Raw genomic sequence first — 22,561 nt, forward strand, 5'->3', positions numbered from 1 at the left:
GCCAGTCGATGTGACTAACGATAAGCATTTATAAGTGGCCAGGATAATATCAGAGGCACATGAATGCACTCTCTAATAAACACCCATGAGATAACTCTTTCCAGTGATATTTTTGTTCACATTAAATAAAAGAAGCAAAATCTTAATAAATGGGTTTAAAGTTTCTGGACAAAAAAAATTATACAGTATGATAATTACTTTTAACTATATTTTATTACACACATTTCAGCTGATTTTATTTAACAGAATTTCTGCCAAACTTTATAACTTTACAAGTCTTTTGAGATTCCCTGTTGAGAGAGAGAAAAGACTACCACAAATTCTTTGCCACTCTGTCCATGGAGGAAAGTAATCTTCTTTCACTCCTTTGAATTTGGACAACATGTAACTTCTTTGTTCAACAATGTAGCGAAACTGACACAATGTCAATTCTAGCTAGCCTTTGAAGTGACTAGCAGTTTCTTCATTGGTATCTGGGAGCCCTGATACAGTATGTAAAAGACAATATGGAGAGACCTGAAATGACCATTAAAAGAGAGAGGTCCAGCTGAGTCTAGCCTTCCAGCTGTAACCACCAACACCTAGGTATGTGAGAAAGCGTTGTGGAACCGGCACTCTGGTTTATGACACATAAACTCTCTAATTTCTCTATCTCTGTCTTTTCTCTATCTCAAGCCATTCAGCCAAACCTTCTCCAAATTTTTGACGCCAAAAAAGAGAAAAAATAAAATGACTGTTTAAACCCTCAAGTTTTGGGAGTAGTTTTTATAGATCAAGAGAAAACCAAAATGTTTACAATAGCATTTTCCCAAAAAGTTACCAATAAATACCATTTCTGAAACCAAATTTCTAAAAGGTGCATGATTTTAAGGTAGTTTATTCTTGTTAAAAACATATTAACAGATTAAAATTTAAGAATAAAAAATAAGTGAGAACACAGTTTTTTATATAAAAGAATTTTTTGAGTGTTTGAAACCGTTTTTTAATCCAAAACCTGAAATACATAGATTACCATGAACACCCAGGATGCTTTATTCTTACAATAATGCAATGTAAATATTTAGATATCTGAAACGAAGTATAGATATCTAGTATAATATACATACTAGATATATATATTATATATATATAATATAGTATAATATATCTAGTATAGTTATCTAATTATCTAGTATAATTAGATATACCCAGTCTTATGCAAGTAGTAAGCCAAATCAAACATAAAAATTATTATCAAATAAATCTAAAAAAAATACACCAATCCAAGTATTTTAATACCATAATGTCCAAACTGTGTATGGACTATAACTTGAGAGACTCTGTTTTGACTAATTTAGTCAATTTGTAAAATTAAATAATTGTTGTTATGTAACATTTTTCCAGTATGCAGAATTTAAACTGTATAATGCTAATTACAGATCAACATAAACTAAAATGGTTCCAGGCAGTGAACTACGTATATTACACAAAATGTCTTATCAAAGGACTTCTTTTGTTTCCCTCCTGTCACTGATAAGGTAACTCTAATTGCTGAAAGCAGATGCTTATTAGCATTTAAAATGCATGTAAATTGACTGTCAAAAAGAAGTGCTAAAGAATTTGGTCCATAGATAAGTGCTGCTACTTAAGTGTAGAAGTAAGTAGAGACTGATAGATATCTGATCACTCTGACAAGAACTGGGTGGGATGGATGGCAGAGAAACAATAAAAGAAAAACAGTAGGATAATCTTAAAGGCTGTTTTTATTATGGTAAGTGAATCGATATTTCTGCGTAAATTTCACATGAGTATTAACATCAAATAAGCATTGCATTTTTAAAGCACTGAGAAATCAAAATCTACAAATTTTGTATAAAACAGAAAATTATGTTATTTAATTAAAATGAACTCTCCTAAAAAGAGGTAGAATTGTTTTTATCTTTTTTTCCCCCCATTTTTAGGTCCTTTTAAGATCATAATATAATTTTAACTATATTTTCAATGTGACTAAGGGTCATAATCACACAATTTCTCAATTTGTATCAGTACTTTATTAACTACTTTCCAGTATGACATGATACAAGTATGGTAAATAGACTAAAATTTTTAAATTACCTTATATTTCCTAATTTGTTTCCATCACATGTGATTACAATAGAAAGTAATGTAAATTATCAGTGAGTCTCCTAAATGTGAACATTATTTAAAAAAAAAAATTATATTCAAAGTACTGAAGAATATGTATTTCTCCCTTTGGTTTTCTTGGTAATAGCTAATAAAACACATTTAACCATAAATTATTCCTGGGAGCATTATATATCTATGCATATGATAAAGCAAGCTGCAGCAAAGAGATACATATTCTAATAAGGTGTTTAGATTATATTCCCATTGCATACATGCAAGTGTTTGCCAAAGTAAATTAAGCAGGAAAGATATCATTTTCTTGTTACTGATAGAGTTCATCTATATTCAGTTGCATTTCCTTTTTAATATATATTTTACTATCAAATTTCTTCAATCTCTTTTCCTCCTTTAGAATAATCTTCCCTTACTTTTTCTCATTATAATGGTCGTAAAGTGTAAAGCATATCTTATGAGCTCTTATAAGAGCACTGAGCAAGATAATAAATTTCTATTTTTTGCTCCCAAATGTTAATACCCATTTTAATAAACATAAGCCAAACATTGTATTTTCTTTAAATTATCTACCATGTTTTAGTCTTCTAGATGTCTAATTAACGTCTGACATTAAGGGCTCCTCGTTTTTTAATTCTAATAAAGCTCTTCAAGCATTAAGGAGAAAGGAACTATGTGAAGTGCTTTTTATATAATTAAAACAATTATCACATCACTTTCAAATTATCCATTAGTGTGTTTCACATCTACAACCTGTGACCTCTCCAATGACAAGATCATGTCATCCTAATTGAAATCACCAGAGCAAACCTCCATGTCTGTTACATAGGGAGTTCTCCAAAAAGTTTGACTGAATAAATGGATGGGTGAGTAGGTGGTTGGAAAGACTGAGGGATGAATAGAATAATGCATCGACTTTCTGAAGAGGAAAAATTATGGTGGAAAACTAGAGAGCAGACATATAAATGCTTTATATCACTATATATTGTCAAAGAAAAATAGCGTCATGATACTTAGCATAAATTTGGCCCACTTTTGTTCAGCACAAGCAGAGCTAATTATACACAGGAAGGCATCTGAAAGAATTCTGAAAGACAATCTAAAATAAAATCTTTAAATTCATTGATGTCATCTCTCAAAAAGCAGTGCTTAGACATGCATGTAATTATGCAAGTCAATCATTTACATAAGAAGCATAAAAGCATCCTACAGAGGCAGAAAATTAATAAGAATAATAATTTATCTATTCAAGCATCTGAGATACCAAGATATGAGTTATCATCCTACACAATATCATTTGTAAATTAGAGCAATGGCACCAAGGAAAAGATATTATTATTCTCTCTATTCAAAGGTACTGAAAGCAAAAGTACAAATCAGAGAGTGAAATATAGTTTTAAAACACGTCGACACATCAGCACAGTTTGGCTGAGTGCTCAGACCTCTTTCTTTATGCCATGCTGTGTGGCTGTCTTGTTCACTTCCATCTGTATTTTCTTGCTGCTCGCAGTGTAATCCTCAGCAATCACACTGTAATTAACTGCAAGTATGACTTCTCCAAATTTACCAATAAAGCAACCGTTAATGTGCCCACCTTATCAAATTGTTTAACTTAGACTCAAGAAGACTGCCTAATCCCATTTTTATGTCAAATTAAGCACAAAGTTATTATCATTTGCCTGTATATTTCACAGATATACAGATTGGCCCTCACTCTCAAAACTAAAATGAAGATTTTCTTATTTTCTCCAGGCAGCTTCCCTCTCTCTAAAGATTATATGCAAGTTCTATAAGGCTTGGCTGGAAAACTAATTATTACTGAGAAAGTCCATGGGACCTTTTATCCCCACAATCTGTTGCTGAGTACCCATGAACAAAACAACTTGCTTATCCTCTTTCAGTTGTACAATTCTTCTTTTCCTTTAATTAAAAAAATTATTTATATTGACATATAAAATTATATGCATTTATTGTGTACAACATGATTTTTTAAAGTATATATACATTGTGGAATGGTTAAATTTAGCTAATTAATATGTGTATTATCTCACATAGTTATTTTTGTGGTGAGAACACGTAATATCCACTCTCTTAGCATTTTTCAGGAATACAATATAACATCATTAAATACAGTCACCATACTGTGCAATAGATCCCTTGAACTTATTCCCTGTTTTTTAAAAATAATTCCAACTTTTATTTTAGATTCAGGGGGTACACACACAGCTTTGTTACATGGGTACATTGCATAAAGTTGAGGTTTGGGGTATGAATGGTCCTATCACCCAGGTAATAAGCATAGTACTCAATAGGTAGCTTTTTAGCCCTTGTTCCAAGTAGTCCCCAGTGTCTATTGTTGCCATCTTTATATTCATGTGTTTCCAGTGGTTAGCTCCTGCTTATAAATGAGAACATGCAGTATTTGGTTTTCTGTTTCTGTGTTAATTCACTTAGGATAGTGGTCTCCAACTGCATCCATGTTTGTGCAAAAGATGTGATTTCATTCTTTTTATGGCTGCCTAGTATTTAAAAGTGAATATATATATTTTCTTTTATCCAACTCACTGTTGATGGGCACCTCTGTTAATTCCATGTGTTTGCTATTGTGCATAGTGCTGCAGTGAACATATAAGTGCAAGTGTCTTTTTGTTAGAACAACTTATTTTCCTTTGGGAATATAGGCAGTAATGGGATTGCTGGGTTGAATGGTACTTTTATTTTAGGTTCCTTGAGAAATTTTCAAACTGATCTCTACAGTGGCTGAACTAATTTCAATCCCCACCAACAGTGTATAAGTGTTGCCTTTTCTCCACAGCCTTGCCAGCATCTGGAATGTTTTGACTTTTTAATAAGAGCTGTTCTGACTAGAGTGAGATGGTATTTCACTGTAGTTTTCATTTGCATTTCTCTGATGATTAGTGATGCTGAACATTTTTTCTTCATATCTTTTGGCCTCTTGTATGTCTTCTTTTGAGAAATGCCCGTTCATGTCTTTTGCCAACTTTCTAATGGGGTTATTTGTGTTTTGCTTGTTGAATTATTAAAATTCCTTTTAGACTGTGGATATTAGACCTTTGTCAGATGCATAGTTTGTGAATATTTTCTCCTATTCTGTAGGGTGTCTTTTTGAGTGTGTTGATAGTTTCTTTTGCTGTGCAGAAGCTCTTTAGTTTTTGTTGCAATTGCTTTTGAGGGCTTAGTCATAAATTATTTTCCAAGGTTTATGTCCAGAATAGTATTTCCTAAGTTTTCTTGCAGGATTTTTTTTTTATAATTTAAGGTCTTATATTTAAATCTTTATTCCATTTTGAGTTAATTTTTGTATATTTTGAAAGGCAGTGGTCCAGGTTCATTCTTCTACATATTGACAGCTAGTTATCCCAGCATCATTCATTGAATAGGGCATCCCCTCCCCACCTCGGTTGTAAAATTCTGATACAACTGAATTTATGGGAAGCCTGGTCACCAATTACCAAACATATATATTTACTTAACAAATATTTAATGTGCTAAGCACTATGTCAGTCACAGAGAATACAACATTAAACAAGACAATGTCCTTGCTTCCTGAAGCCTACAATATTGTGACAGAGTGAGAGTGAGATAGACAAATCAATATACAAAGAAGAAAATACCAAATACTGATTAGTATTTGAAAAATGGAAAACAAGAGAATGCAATATCTATGAGAGACAATATGGATACTGTAGACTAGAAAGTACACGATTTGTGTCTCCTCTCCCTAAAGGAGGCAGTATTCCTAGACATGTTCGACCTGCAGTATGATGTTTCACATGGAAAAACAGAGTACAAATCAGAGAAGAGGAAGAGCTGTTTGTTGGTAGAAAAAGCCCAGCACTGGGGAGGGGTAGCATTAGGAGATATACTTAATGTAAATGACAAGTTAATGGGTGCAGCACACCAACATGGCACATGTATACAAATGTAACAAACCTTCACGTTTGTACATGTGCACATGTACCCTAGAACCTAAAGTATAATAATAATAAAAAAAAAACCTCAAACAGAAAAAAAAGGAAAAAGAAAAAGCCCAGCATTACTGTCAGAACCGGTGTATCCTCAACCATGGGAATGGAGAAAATGTTTGTCTAAAGAAACAGAGAGGCAGCTAATTAAAGTTCTTGCTCAGGTGTTCCGAAGGCACCCGTGAGAGAGTAGCCCTCAGACAGCCAACGAACCTAAACAGAGATTATAAATACAAGTGCAAAAGAGGAGTAGATAAGCTGAGAAATCATACCTGAAAAGAACAAGCTGTATCTTCAGAAAAGGAGAAAGGACATTTCAATAGAGAAAGAGCAATAACAAGACCGTAAGTAGGAATAAATTCAGAGTCAGAGGGCTCCAGGAACAACATAAAGAAGACCAATGGGTTTATAGTGTGATGTTTAAGAACAAACTGATACTAAAATAGAATAGATAATTTGGTACTTAGGAAAGGTCCAGATATACCAGGGTAAATGGCTAGGGGTTTGTTTTAGAAGGATGAGGAGCCATTAGATAATTTTAAACATAGTTGTGACATAATTTGGCATAACATTAAAAAAATAAAGATCACTCAAAATACTGTACGTGGAATGGATCAGAATGGGGCAGGGGTGGAATCAGGGATACCTGTGAGTAAGCCTACTGTGGAAGCTCAGATAAAAAATAATCAGGGCTAAGCCCAGTAAAACAAAAAGGAAGGGACACATTTTGGAGATAACATTGTAGAACTTGCAAATTTAGTTAGATAGCAGATGGTAGGAAAAGAAGAATTGTGAATAATTCTTAAATAACTGGCTTCAGCAACTGAGAAGATAGCTGTTTCCTTTTCTGAGACAAGGAGTCCTGGGAGGAGAAGAGTATTTTGGCCATGTGTAATCTAATTTGAGTATCAGCATTGATGAGGTATAAACTAGAAAGCTGGACATAAAAGCCTGGGCTAGAAGAAGTGTTCAACTTCATAGAAATGGCATTGATAGTTGTGATAGTTGACGTTATCACTAAGGGAAAGCACATAGACAGAAAAGAGAAGATAGCCCTGGAATGAGTCATGGGGTAGGATAATATTAGGCAATGAATAAGTTTTGGATTAAAGCTATAACAAGTCACCACAAACTTAACGGCTTAAAACAATGCAAATGTCTTATCTTAAAATGTTAGAAGTTTCAAATCCAAAATGGATCAGAGGAAGCTGAAGGAAATAATTCATTTACTTGCTTTTGCAGCTTCCAGAAGCTGCCCCCATCCCTTGGCTCTTGACTCTGCATTCCTCCTACCACTGATTACATCATCACATCTCCTTCCCTGACTCTGACTCTTCCACCTCCCTCTTTCTCTTATAAGGTTCTTTGTCCTTATGTTGGACTTACCTGGATAAACCAGGATAATCTCCTCATTTCAAGATCCTTAATAACATATACAAAGTCATTTTGCCACATAACATATTCACGGGTTCCAGGAATTAAGACGTGGACATCTTCATGGGGCCATTATTCTGCCTACCACAGGCAAGTAAGAGTCTGGATTCAATTGCACAGACTGTGACTTCAGAGCCTGCATACCAGAGTGTTTGTGGACATCAGCTACCCTTTTAAATTTCTGTGGATGGAGGTGCAATTTGGGGGAGAAAAAAATTTACTAGCCTAGTGCAGTAAATTTATAGCATTTTTAAGATGAAAAATATTAAAGATCACCTAATATCCCTCAATTGTTACACCGATGAGAGAAGTAGTAGAAAGAATTCTTCAATGGGTTTTAGAGTCACTAATTGGTGATAAAGCTAAGACTTAAGTCCAGGTCATTTTACACGCAGCTCCCTACACTCTCCTCTCTACAACATAACATGGCTTTTAATAAATTCATGTTGGATTGCAGACTACCATTTGCTGGACAGTTTGGGGTTGAATCCTGGCTCCATCACTTATAAGACATAGTACCTTGGTTATCTCTGTCCCAAGTTTCTCCATCTGCAACAATAAGAGAATAATAGCATGTACCTATGAATGTGTTTATCAGGGAGTCGGGGTTCCATCAGGAAAAAAGCATCAATAGCAGTGGTATCTAGCATGAAGTTTATGATATATATTAGACCTACAAAACTGAAACTGTGGTGCCCCCTTGCCTGCATTTCCTGACATTACTTGCAATTTTGATGAGACAATGGCACCAGTTTTGGCTAAGCTATGAACAGAAATAGCATGTTCTATTTCTAAGCTGAGTAATGTAAGAGCTATTTTACTATCTACACCTTGCCTTTTCCATGGCTGTTGAGAATAATGGTCTGCTGTTGAGAATACAGAATTGCAGAGCCTGCAAGAGAAACCCCAATGTTCTTTGTCAGTCTTTGTGTAAGGAAAAAACTGTCTTATACCAGCAATATCTTATTTGTTACTACAACATAACATATATGAAGTTGGCATATTTGTAACTCAAAAAGGTCAAATTTCAGCAAATCTACATGTTGCAACTTGTTAGTTAAATCAGATGAATGTAATATGTTAAGAAATGTTTTAAGAAGTCATTCAATATAATAGAATGCTAATTATACTATGAATTGTGAAAATGGTTACATTTAGCTGATGATATTGTGGTTCCACAAAAATAATCTTAAAATTTTTATTTGCTTACTTGGATACTTTTGAAAAGACATGCAAAAGAAGAGAAGGAAGAGATATCATAATTAAGTAAAAATAAAGACGATGTTGAATGATTATTGCAAAAATCAACCAAAAGGCCCAAATTCATAGCGGCTTTTCCAGTGTTTTTTGTTCCCAAGGACTTTCAATTTAAAAAGAGGAAACTAAATATTCCCAATTACAGTGTCGGAAATTCTATGTTGCACTTTTCTCTCTCATATTTCAATTTATCTCTCCTCATATTATAAAGCTAGAATTAGCCTGGAGAAATTTTCTATGCAGAAAAATGATAGAAACCAAAAGGTTGAAAAATATCTTTGAATTCTTCTGGCAGAATATTCCTATTTGAAGCCTACATTATCAGTACACCATTGCTACCAAGTAGGTATCCAGCATCTATTTATTTCAGGGACAGGAAACTTACTAGCTATGGGAAAACAAACAAACAAAAAAAGAGAACAAAACCCTCTCTTCAGCCAGCTATATCACTAGAAAATTCTCCATTATTCAAAATGAGTTATTTTAGTCTGCATCCATAGGTCCTATTTTTGTTCTCTGTGGATATATAGAGCAACCTAATTATTTCTCATAATTGTTTATAGCAGAAATAAAATATGTGTGTCTATGTGTCTCATAACACAAACTAATACCAATATATACACATGGTTTCCTATTTAGTCTTAATAAAAAGTTCCAGGCCAAATTTCAACTAATCTTTTCATGCACCAGCTAATTGGAAGGGCAGGTTTGTTATGGTAATTTTTGGCTAACAGACTGTAATAGCAATTCCCTTTTCATCAAGAAAAAAATAGAGCACTCTGCCTATTCAGATGCTATATCCACCAACCTAAATGAATACAAGAAATAAATAAATAAAAATTTTAAAAGACAGAACTGAGACAGAGAACAGTAAGTAGGGCAAATTCGTGAATTCATTTATGCCTCTGGCTAAAATACATCCCTCAAATCAGTTTGAAGCTGTTTGCATGGTAGGGTGTTTCACCTACTAATGATTTCACAGCTGGCACGTGCATGGCATCAATGTTTATTGGCATCCTCAATGTCAGTTATTTTTGAAAAGCTTTCTTCTAGGACTCTGAATAAATTATCTATCAAGTGCAGCAGTGCATGGCAACATCCAAGACACAATTTGCAGTCCTGCACCGGCTCTCATTATTTGGTGGAAATGAAATCCCAAGTCATTAAACTTTCTAAAAAATGAAGGCAACTTGTATTCAAAATACAAGCAATTGAAAGATTTCCTAGGTCATTCTTTCAGTCCTTAATATGCATAGTAATGAGCTTGGAAACAGGTTCAATCCCTCAGCAATTGTTTACCTTCCTTTGAAAGACAAAAGTTGTTTTCTGTCAAACACATCACAGAAAAAGTTCAAGCAGGCTAGTTTCATTCTATTCTTCTGGGAATACTCCTGGAAAATTGGCCAGGAAAAAAGACGGCCCAAGCAATGATGATAAGAAATAACATACTCTGAAATTTACAAAGTTATATGTTATAAGTCAACAAACTACATAGGCCGTCTGCTGAATAACTCTATGATTCATAATTCTATGTCTGAAGATTTTTTTTTCCTTCCTCACATATTGTAAGCTTTAAAAAATATTAAGGAGATGGAAAGAGCTTTACCTTGATCTGGTTATATAGGCCTTATCAATTTCAGGCAAAATGGCAACACTTTCTTGACAATGAGTTTCTACATATCTGTAGTCTCTCCTGCTGTGTTTACTATGAATTTTGATGATGCTTTATGTAAGCCTCAGAGCTATTTGATGTTGTCATACCTTTAATTCATGAACTGAGATTCATAGTCCATCAAACAACATTTAGTCACAAACCAATATGAAGGCAATGTTATCTAGCACAGCTTGTTTTGCTGTTGGTTTATCAACGCAACAAATAATGATACAGCATAACATCTTTATAATGTGAATGTTGAGGAAAGCCTTAAACACTTACTTATAAGTTAACCAAGCATACCTCTGATTCCACTCTGCATTAGAGTGGAATCTGTGGAGTTAAAAAAAAAAAGTATTCTATTGGCATTATCCAGTAAAGTTTAAATGCAGTTAAACATTTGATTATTGTGGTTATAACATGGTTATTCTCCACTGTAGTTAAGTTTCATGAGGACACTTTTTTCTTCTTCAGTATATTTGCATAATTTAACATGTTCCTGGCATGGTAGATACATAGCCAGCATTTGTTCAGTGAATGAATATATAACTGAAAGTGACTGGCATATTTGGATTCTTCAGTCTTCCTGCATTCAACTGACTCTACTAGAGCAGGGGTTGCATTTAAAATGTGCCTCACAAATAATCACCATATGTTTTTGGTGTTCCAAGTATTGTGATGACAAATTTAATAGAAAAATACTAGCACTGAATGAAATTTAGAGTTAATCCAGGATAAGCTGCTAACCAACACCAGAATACTCTTGATTGTGGAAGGCAGCTTCTAAGATGATCCTAGCCTCCTGATCTTGATGCCTTTTGTAATATCATTCCCTTTAACATGCAAGGGACCTAGTACTAGCTTCTAATTTGGCAAATGTGAAAGAATGTCAGTTCTGAGATTAGGATACAGAAAGTCTCTCTCTCTCTCTCTCTCTTTCTCTCTCTCTCTCTCTCTCTCTCTCTCTCTCTTTCTCTCTCTCTCTCTCTCTGTAATCAACCGTAGGTGTGATTTCACTGTGCATTACAAATATGTTTTAGACATAATTTAACCTGTGGTATATCTGAACCTGTGGAATAAAAAAAAAAAAAGGCAAGGACTGTTCTCACTGTCAGAGTCCCCTGTCATATTCTGTGTCCCATTTCTCAGACTGGGAAAAACAAATTGCCATGTGTGAAGAGCCCTACGGAGAGCTTCACGTAGCCCTGTGAAGAGGTCCAGGAGCCCTTGAAGAACTGAAGTCTGACAACAATCACGTGAGTGAGCTTGGAAGTGAATCATTCAATGCCAACCCAGTCCCTAAGAAAACTAACCATCCATCTGAAAGCTTGGTTACAAATGACAGACTGAGAGTCAGAGCGACCCAAGCTGCCTCGAGATTTCTGACCCACAGCAACCCAGACATAATAAATGTTCATTGTTCTCAGACACTAAATTTTGAGGTGACTTGTTACATGGACTGCTAATATGCTGAAAGTGTGATTCTTGCTCTCAGTGAATATATAAATCATCGACTATAATTTAACATGTGTATCAATGAGGAATTCATGGATGTAGGAGAGCCCCAATGAAATAAATATCTTCTTAATTTCTTAATTTTAAGTTGAAGTATGCCATCTTATGATATCCATCTATCAATTATCAATAAATAAGACATACCATTCTTCTTACATTATATTTTAATAAGGGAGACAGGCAGTAAGCACATTTAAAAATAAACAAAGTAATTGCCTATTTTATTATATACTAGTAGGGAATGGACAAGGTAAGAGGTTGGGTGTAGGCTAGGCCTGAGGCTCATGCCTGTAATCTCAGCACTCTGGGAGGCTGAGTGTGACTTGAGCACTCTGGGAGGTGTGAGTATGACTCGAGCTCAGGAGGTTAAAGCTGCAGTGAGCTACATACCACTGCCTTCCAGCCTGGGCAAAAGGATGAGACCCTCTCTCAAAACTAATCAAATACAAATAAATAAATTTTTTTTTAAATGCAGGATGAAATTGGAGAAGGTCTCATTAGATGGTATAGCAAGGAAGGCATCTCTTAGAAGATGATATTTGAACTGGGTTTAAAGAATAAGAATCAGCCAGTCATATGAAGAGCTCTGGGGGAAGATCAATTGAGACAGACAGAACAATAAGGACGGCATCCTGGAGGTGAGAAAAAGCTTGTTAATTTTTGAGGAATACAAATAAAGACAATTAGGTTGAAGCATAATGAGAAATGGAGGAAATGGTTGGTTAGTGATAAAGTAGGAAAAGTTGGCAGGGGCCAGGTGTTGCAGGGCTTTGATAGCCAAGTAAAGGGGCTCCCTTTTTCTTCTCTTTTAACACAATTGGAGGCCATTAAAGGTTCTAACCAAGAGGATATCATGACTTACTTAAACTCTCATACTTGGGCCTGCATAGGCCTTGTTAAGACTGTGCCTTAGGTATGTATTTGACTCTCTCAAGTATATCAAGGCCTAGGAGTTAAGGCTAACATGTTATTTCATGGAAATTACTAAATTATTTATTCTCTCCTCTTCCTGGTAGGGAAACTTTTGGCTCTCTTTCTTCAAAGAATTTTCAGTCAAAGGATCCCTCTTATATTCAGAAAGAATGGTAATCTCTTCTCTAGAATCTCTTCTTTCCAAGTTGACCCTTGAAAAATCCACGACAATTTCCTAAGTTTAGATCCTGGGCTGAGAACGTACTATTGAAGAAATCATTATAATATCAATAACATAAAACGAGGTATAGGTAACAGACTGAATGCCTCCAATATGCGAGAAGTTCTAATCATGGCATCAGAAAATATCAGTCAACAGCAGTGCAGTGTAGAAGGTGTGCTACATTTATACTATTTCTTGAACATCTCACACCATCTTCTTAGTCTTTGATCAAACATGAGAAAAATACATTAAGGTCATTGTCTCTGGGTATATAGGTTAACTATTGCTGTGTAACAACAACTACAAACATATATAAAATCTCAGTGGCATAAACAATTACACAGATTGGCTGGAGAAGCTCTGCTTCTGGCTGTGGTTCAATTCACCTTTGTTTCAGGCTGTGAGTCAGCTTCATGTATTTTCTTATGGGCCTAAACTTAAGGAATAAAAGCTACTTTGGGCATCTACTCATTGCAGAAGTTGGGAACAACGAGCAAGTAAGTAAAACAAACATGTAATACCTGGGCTCATAACTGGTATATGCTGTCTCTTCTGCCCACATACCATTGGCCAAACCAAAGCACAAAACAAAACTCACTATCAGTGAGGGTGAGCACTACACTTTGCCTATGAAGAAGTATGTAGGGAGAAGAGTGATTATTTTTTGAACACTAATATAAGCTACCACACAGTAGGTAACCTATTCCTATCCCTACAACAGAAATACATGGTCATTTTATAAGAACTCTTGGGTTGGATTGAGGTAACATTTCTGACTAAAGCTAAATTGTAATCTGAAGGGTTTCTGGGCCCCATAGGTATTCTCTTTAGTTGGCCACCTTTCTTTCTTGGCTGTATAGTTCTCTCTGTCCAGCTGATACGTATAGCCATCCAAATGGACCACTTCCTTATGCCTAGTATAGTCTCCATTCTGAAGCCTGTATAGTGTTGATGGCATAGTTTACACATCAATTGTTGACCTAGGTACATCACCTCTAACAATTCTAAACTTAAACAAAATGATCGGCTGGGCACGGTGACTCACACCTGTAATCCCAGCACTTTGGGAAGCAGAGGCAGATGGATCACCTGAGACCATGAGCTCAAGAACAGCCTGACCAACATGGTGAAACCCCGTTTCTACTAAAAATACAAAATTAGCCGGGCATGGTGGTGCATACCTGTAATCCCAGCTACTCGGGAGGCTGAGGCAGGAGAATTGCTTAAATCCAGGAGGCAGAGGTTGCAGTGAGCCGAGAGCATGTCATTGCACTCCAGCCTGGGCAACAAGAGCAAAACTCCGTGACACACACACACACACACACACACACACACAAAATTCATGTGATTTAATAATCAGACTTTTTCATAGAAACAAAAAGTGATGTCATCTGGTTTCTAGCAAAACAGGAGGCTGAGCATGTGCCATGAGGAGGTTGTAAAAGTGTCTTGGGATCACGGTGTCTCAGGATAGCAGGAAAGGATCCTCTGCTCTTGGGTTAACTTACTACTACATCTCCCTCCAGAAATGTGTGTTTGAGGTTTTGGTGTTGCTTCTGTGAAAATTGTTTTTGTCAGAAGTGAGACAGTGATAATGGTGTATGTACTAATTCTTAAATAACAAACGTCTAAAGTACAGATGTCACCCTGATATAAATTAGGCATGCCACATTCTATACATTCATGACTTTAAATTTTTCTGAGACTTTCCTCTACTTTTCAGAGAAATAATATTTGGGGAATTTTAAAATCCAGTCAGAAATGTTTGCCCTTGACATCAAACTTTAGGTCAACCATGAAACTTCTATTTTAAAATCATTATCTAGTAAAAAAGATTATGAAATATTTTCCATAAAAATATATTTTCACATGTAGATAAACTTCTTGTTTGTAAAAAATTAAATTTCAGTTGGTACATTTATTAGAAAGCATGTATTCTATAAGGTTTTAGTAAGCCACTATCATATACTATTAAATGGTCATATATAAAGCATATAAATATGAGACAATGCTTTTCAAACTTCTGTGTTAACATTATTTGTCTAAAATTTTTTATGGTGTGAGATAACTAAATTACATTGAAAATTTATATATGTGTTTCTGAATATTGTTTCAAAAACAATTTCTAAAAATATTTAATATATGGAAAATAACCTACCCATAGTGTTCATAGAAGTGTTCATGGTAAGACTTTATAATACAGCATAATTTTATTTCTCTGTCAGTTTCTTTACATAATTTACCTTCAACATGCCTACATAAAGTCAATTTTTCAAGTATTTTACAATTTCTATGGTCAATAATTTAGTTTTCGAAATTGTAAAAGTGAATTATAAGGGAAATTAGTATACAGTCATGTATTTGAAATGGCATCATCGTCTGGGGTAAACACCCAGGGCATTCATTGGCTCATGCCAAGAAGACTAAGGATAAGAAGATTAGGGAGGTTTAATAGGCAAAAGAAAGAGAAAGGAGAAGAGCTCTCTCTCTTACAGGAGAGAGGGGGTTCCCAAAAGGGAAATCTGTCCCAGAATAGGAGTGCACCAGATTTTATAGGTAGGCTTGAGGAGGCAGTGTCTGATTTACATAGGGCCCATGGATTGGTTGGACCAGGTGTAATGTTTACATAATGTCCTAGAATTTCTTCTACATTCCTGTTTGTTCTCTTTAATTTATTTACTCCATTATCTTTTTCCTCTGTTACATCCATTCAACAGGAGAACTCCCATAGAATGAATTCTCAGTTTTCTTTTATTTTTTGTGCATGAGAAATATAAACTAATACTCCAACCCACCTATTTCTGTGAATTACTTTCATTACTATATGCCCAGCCTTCCATTTTTCCATTACTTCTGCATTTCTCATTGAAATTTCTGTTATAAGTATACTGAAAAGTTGTTCTAGCTCTCTCACTCGTTTCTCTCTCCCTCTAACACACACAGACACACACACACACACAGACACACACACACACCATTGCCATCACCAAATTTCTGTCTGTTAATAGCCCCACCACCTTTGTTATTAGATTTAAAATCTTCTGATCACTTTCACTGTCTCTCTCTATCGTTCATCACATCTCTCTATTGCTCATTTCTGAAAGTTCACAGAATATCTTTCCTTTCCATCCCTATGATTACATTAATTTAGAAATTCAGTAATTTGCCATTCAGCTTATTACAATGTATTGACAAATATCTGTCTTTCTGTAGCCTCTCCTGCCTCTGGGATATCTTAATAAACTAGTCTTTTACAAAGCATATCTGTGAACACATTACTTTCTTGCTTAACAGCCCTCCTTTGTTCTCTATGGACTGTGGAATAAAAGTCAAACTCCCTAGGACAGCTTTGAAAATTACCCCCCATTGAATCCTGATTTATCTAGCCAACAATTTTCCATTTTTAACCTTCTATCTTTGCTCTATGGGCGATGTAAACTATGTCTGATTTTACCTCCACTGTATCAAAATTTACTGTTTTGCTTATTCAAGCCTATCTGCCACAATTCTTCATTAATTTCCATCTGTCCAATTCTTCATATGTTAATGCCCAGCTAACACGACACTTCTTTTACTTATGCACTCCATGGAGCTTCTCTGCAATTTATTGTAATATATTTATTAAGTAATGCATTGCTTATTATCTTTCATTAGGTCACATGCTATTTTAGGCTTTCATCTTGGTGAATATCTAATATATTAAAATAAAGTTTTTCAATGAGTGAATTAACAACATTTTCAAACTTAAAGTTCAAAATGAACTTTTCAAAATTGAAATAAAATAATATTCTGGAAGGATGTTTGATAAAATAAAAAACTATCAATATGTTATGATATTATCTTGCTCTTATAACTTTTAAAATGTATTGTTATTCTAAGTAAGATTATAATTTTACTTCCTTGTCAATTTTTTGTCCAAATACAAACAGGGACTATGTGAAATTGTCCATCAGAGAAAATAAGCTCCTCCATGTTCTCATACTTTCAAGGAATCCGTCTTCCTGAGAAGACGTGATTGCTTCTTACAAACGTTTTTGGTAACAGTATGATATAATCTAATCTTCATTTTTAAAAAGTATTCTTGGGATATAATTCACAAAACATACAATTCACTTAATTAGAATTTAATGGTGTTTAGCATATTGACACATATGGGCATCCATCACAATGGTCAATTTTAGAAAATTTTCATCATTTCAAGAATAAATGCTGTACCATTTGGCTATTATGCCATATCCCCCTCCTGTCCTGCCACAAGCAACCACTAACCTACTTCGTTCTTTATAGATTTGCATACTCAAGACGTTTTATAGAAATGCAGTACTGTAATACTGGACTGGAATCTTTGACTCAGCATATCAATACTTCGTATCTTTTTATTACCAAATAAGGTTTCTTTGTATAGATATAGAAATATAAGATATACCAAATATAATAATTTGGTAATTTTTTATTTATTCACTTAACACTTGATGGACACCAACTGTTATTTCTATTAGAGATCCAGAGAAAAAAGGGATAGTAAGAACCATGATATGTAAATGTTTGAATGTTAGTATTTTTGATTACGTTTTATTTACTTTCATATTTTATATGCATGCTTTAAGAGTCTTTGACACCAGGAAGAGAAGAACAAACAGACATGCCAGTTTCACCTTCAATTGCTCATAGTTATTGAAATAATTTTACATGGTTGAAGAGAGACGGGAGCTGAATATATTTGATGTTTCTGAAAAGTGGAGAAACAGCAGAGAGATTCAGAATAAAGAGGCATTAATTATTCATGTACCAATGCTTCTTCATTTTACAAAAAGGAAAGTTGTCAGGCCAGGCATGATGGCTCACATCTGTAATCCCAACATTTTGGGAGGCCGAGGCGGGAGGAGCACCTGAGTCCAGGTGTTAAAGACCAGCTCTGGCAACAAAGCGACGCCCCCGTCTCTACAAAAATACAAAAATACAAAAATAAAAAATTACCTGGGCGTGGTGGCGCGTACCTGTAGTCCCAGTACTAGGCAGGCTGAGGTGGCAGGATTGCTTAAGCCCTCAAGGTCAAGGCTACAGTAAGCCATGATTGTTCCACTGCATTCAGCCTGGGTCACTGAGTGAGACCCTGTCAAAAAAAAAAAAAAGAAAAAGAAAAAAAGAAAAAAAAAGTTGTCAGTAGCTCACCACTTTTTAAAGAGTTCCTTTATAGCTTGATAAGAATAATGAGTAAATACCAATAGAGCACTCTCTCTACTAAAGGATTACATTGATTTATTGTATTAGGCTAAGTCATATAAAATTGCTCTTTTTACAGGTGAAATATATTGTCTAATACGGTTAAACCTACTAGAAATGTCTAGAATGCACTGGTAGAAAGAAGTTTTTCTTCATTTACTTTTTTAAATGTGGTAGTAAAGGAAAGATAAAGAAAAGGTAGACAACAAAGGAATATGTCGGTACTACTGTCATAACAAACAAATATCACATCAAACCACATTAGAAATTTTTAAAGTATCTTTTTCTTCATACCATTTTTGAAAGAATTTATAGCCATAACTTTTTTAGTGGGCATTCACCCTTCATAGAACTAAATTCTGCTCATCTCTCCAAAACCCTTGAACGCATAAACCAAAATTGGTCTCTTTATAGGCTGGCTAGTAACTTATGACTTGGTTTAAATCAGGTGACACTGAGCAAACAAATTCACTAATGAGAATTGGAAATAAAAGAAATAAAGCAATGGGGAAGAACAGACAAGAAGAAAGTAACTCATACTTACAGATCCACTGCTGTTCCTGTTAGATAAAGCCTATTTCACCATCTGGATTCCCATACAAAGTTTACGTATCAATAAATCAAATCTACATTATCCTGATTGGTTTCTCTTTGGATATATCTGAAAGTACCCTCACCACAAGATGGCTTATAAAGTAGGAGAAAAATCTCACCCATCTTAACAGTTTGTCAAATTTAAAACTAAAGAAAAACAATCTCTGCTTTCAGTTGTGCATGTCCTAGCCAAATGAATTCAGTCACTCTTATTTAGATGTTTATTTTAAAAACTTAGCATCGGTTTCTTTAGAAAGATGCCTTACACAGAAAGGTTATAATTTCATCATTTCTTCTGTGTATGACATTTTTAAAGTGATAATATTAGAACAATAGAGGGGTCATACTTGAAGGAAATTCATTAAATGTGACATTTACAAACTGTCACTTTTATCAGATGAATAAATAATGGTGTCATGTATTAAAAAAGTAACTTTTTTCACATTTAACATATAGATTGACAGCTGTATATACATCTACTATAAGATAAACATCACTAGGGCAGAATGCTGTTTGAGACATATCTGCAGGCATATACAATACTCAATATGACCAAATGAAGGAAAAAAACCAGACGTACGCATATTATAGGTATTGCCATAACATTTTTTCTGGTAAGAATGCACGGACAAAGAGTTTCCAGACTATTGATATGATATGGAGCTCATGGTACATATTCTTTATTACAAAGTTATTTGAAAAATAAAAAACAAACAGTTCTACTAGCAAAGATAAAATCTCTTAGAAATGGTAAACAAAAAAGATTTATTGTCATTGTATGATAAATCTTAAGAGAAAACCTTAAATTATTTTTTTGTTCAGAGACTCTTTGTGTTCTTTCTAATAGCTGTAAAACATTAGGAAGTTTTCACTGTAATAGCAATCAATGTGGAAAAAAAAGAACGTATACTGCATTTGATTTAGAAACAGATCATTATTCTTCATGTTGCATTGTATCACACAAGCCTTCTGTATAATTCATAGCCAAAATAATTATGTTGTAGAGTTACTGGTGCTTTTCAATTTACTATGCTTTAATGCTTACTTTATAAACATGAAATTAAAAAATTATATATCAATTTTTTGCCATTTCTTTTCTGTTCAAAGTCATTCTTTTTGTCAGCACATATAGAATAGATTACTATGTTAAAGCACTAAAAGGTGGACCTACTGCTGGAAAACAAGAGCAAAGGGGATGGATATTAAATATTTTTTAAAAACAGTATTTTTTTTAAAAGATAAGATTACAAAATTTAAAAAATATCAACAAGGAAACATTTAAAAAACCAACTCAGTGAGAGATATTGTCAACCTTTTGATATGCAATTTTAAAATATTTTATGTGTATGTATAATTATGTGAATACATACACAAATATACACACACACAGAAACACACACTCATATATTAAAAAGTGTGGGATTACCACGTACATTTGGCTTAATGACTAGCTTTAATAAGCATTTCTGCAGATTACCCAATATTCTAACATACAATTTGTGGAATGCTTCTGATTATTATATATTTAAAAAATAATTCTTTGTAATCAATGTTTAAAGAGTTTCATATTAATCACTGTTGTAGCAATATGTAAACATGTGGTGTTTGTTTTTTTTGTCCTTGCGATAGTTTGCTGAGAATGATGGTTTCCAGCTTCATCCATGTCCCTGCAAAGGACATGAACTCATCCTTTTTTATGGCTGCATAGTATTCCATGGTGTGTGTGTGCCACATTTTCTTTATCCAGTCTATCATTGATGGGCATTTGGGTTGGTTCCAAGTCTTTGCTATTATGAACAGTGCCACAGTAAACATACATGTGCATGTGTCTTTATATTAGCATGCTTTATAATCCTTTGGGTACATACCCAGTAATAGGATTGCTGGGTCAAATGGTATTTCTGTTTCTAGATCCTTGAGGAATCACCACAACGTCTTCCACAATGGTTGAACTAATTTACACCCACCAACAGTGTAAAAGCATGCTATTTCTTCACAACTTCTCCAGCAACTGTTGTTTCCTGACTTTTTAATGATCACCTTTCTAACTGTCATGAGATGGTATTTGATTGTGGTTTTGATTTGCTCTTCTCTAATGACCAGTGATGATGAACTCTTTTTCATGTTTGTTTACCACATAAAAGTCTTCTTTTGAGAAGTGTCTGTTTATATCTTTCACCCACTTTTTGAGGGTGTTATTTTTTTTCTTGTAAATTTGTTTAAGTTTTTTGCAGATTCTGGATACTAGCCCTTTGTGAGATAGATAGATTGTAAAAATTTTCTCCCATTCTATGGGTTGCCTGTTCACTCTGATGATAGCTTCTTTTGCTGTGCAGAAGCTCTTTAGTTTAATTAGATCCCGTTTGTCAATTTTGGCTTTCGTTGCCATTGCTTTTGGTGTTTTAGTCATGAAGTCTTTGCCCATTCCTATGCCCTGAATGGTATTGCCTAGGTTTTCTTTAGCTTTCTGTGGCAGAGTCCAGGTTTTTTATGGCCTCAGAATGGGGGAGTGTGTGCTGACTGGTCCATGGGCAGGCCTGAACAAAAGCACCATTTGATTGGCTAAAAGGCACTGAGAAAGTTCTCACTCTGGTCATGAACTCCACCCAGACCTGGCCGCTCAGTTTTCAGGTTTTAAACTGCCGTTGACTTGAAGGTTGAGTTTCACTGGGGACCTACCCCTATCTGCCTAGTAATCTGTGTCTCCTGTAGCTACCATCATCACTGATTTTCTATGTACAGATTTCAATTCCAAACAAAAATATATGAGAATGTTCATTTCTCCATACAACTGGTAAGAGAAAACACTAGTTTTTTGTTTTTCAATGGCAAAACAATTAAGCATTGCTTTTATTTTAATTTTCAAATACTAGTAAGATCATATATTTCACCCTGTTAGTTATTGTGCAATTTTGCTCAGTTTTATTTGAGTGTTAATTTTATATATTTTATTCATTAAATCTTTTTTAAAGAAATATGTCAGTAATTCGCCTATCATATATATTTAAAACTATTTTAACCATATGTTTCTCTCTCTTTTCTGCTGTACAAAAGTTTTGAAATTCATATAATCAAATATGCCACATTATTTTTCTTCAGGCTTACATATGGAATCATACTTATAAAATCCTTTATTTCAGAATTATGTAAGTAATTATCCATAAATCTTTAAGCAATTTTACTGTTTCATATGTTATAATAAAGTGTTAATGCTTTGAAAACTTAATTTGATTCATTGGTTAAAATCAGGAACTGATTTCATCTGCATTCAAAAACATCACATTCAATACTGTTTTGTTTCTCACTCAAATACATTTTATTATTCTTTCCTGATTCATTTGAAATTTCAACTCTATTTGTGGTCTCAACTATATAAGAATATATATAGTTTCTGGCATTAATACACTGTTGCACTTATCTTACTATCTTTTCCTGTATCTACAGTATATTTTAATTTATACAGTTATAATTTAGGATATTTTTGAATGATTACCTAACACGCAACATAAGAAAGATTTAATTTTCATCTAATTTTCTCATCTCTCCTTTTTCTTTCACCATTGTGAAAGTGAGAGGCTGAAGTTGAAAAGACTTAGGTGGATTAGATTAAGATCTCTCTTTGTGAGTATGCATGTGTGTGTGTTT

The 22,561-nt window shown here is 34.3% G+C and overlaps 1 long non-coding RNA gene across 2 annotated transcripts in view; it reads right to left on the reverse strand.

Annotated features, from left to right (window-relative positions):
• LOC129532409 (uncharacterized) overlaps positions 1–22,561 on the reverse strand; it is a 267,623-nt gene that overhangs the window by 240,430 nt on the left and 4,632 nt on the right. For both annotated transcript variants that reach the window (XR_010132880.1, XR_008678147.2), the window contains exon 2: positions 18,077–18,212. This is a non-coding gene — a long non-coding RNA (uncharacterized lncRNA). The remainder of the gene's footprint in view (positions 1–18,076; positions 18,213–22,561) is intronic.

Source organism: Gorilla gorilla, chromosome 2, assembly GCF_029281585.2.
Source record: "Gorilla gorilla gorilla isolate KB3781 chromosome 2, NHGRI_mGorGor1-v2.1_pri, whole genome shotgun sequence".
In the NCBI taxonomy this organism is placed as follows: domain Eukaryota; kingdom Metazoa; phylum Chordata; class Mammalia; order Primates; family Hominidae; genus Gorilla; species Gorilla gorilla.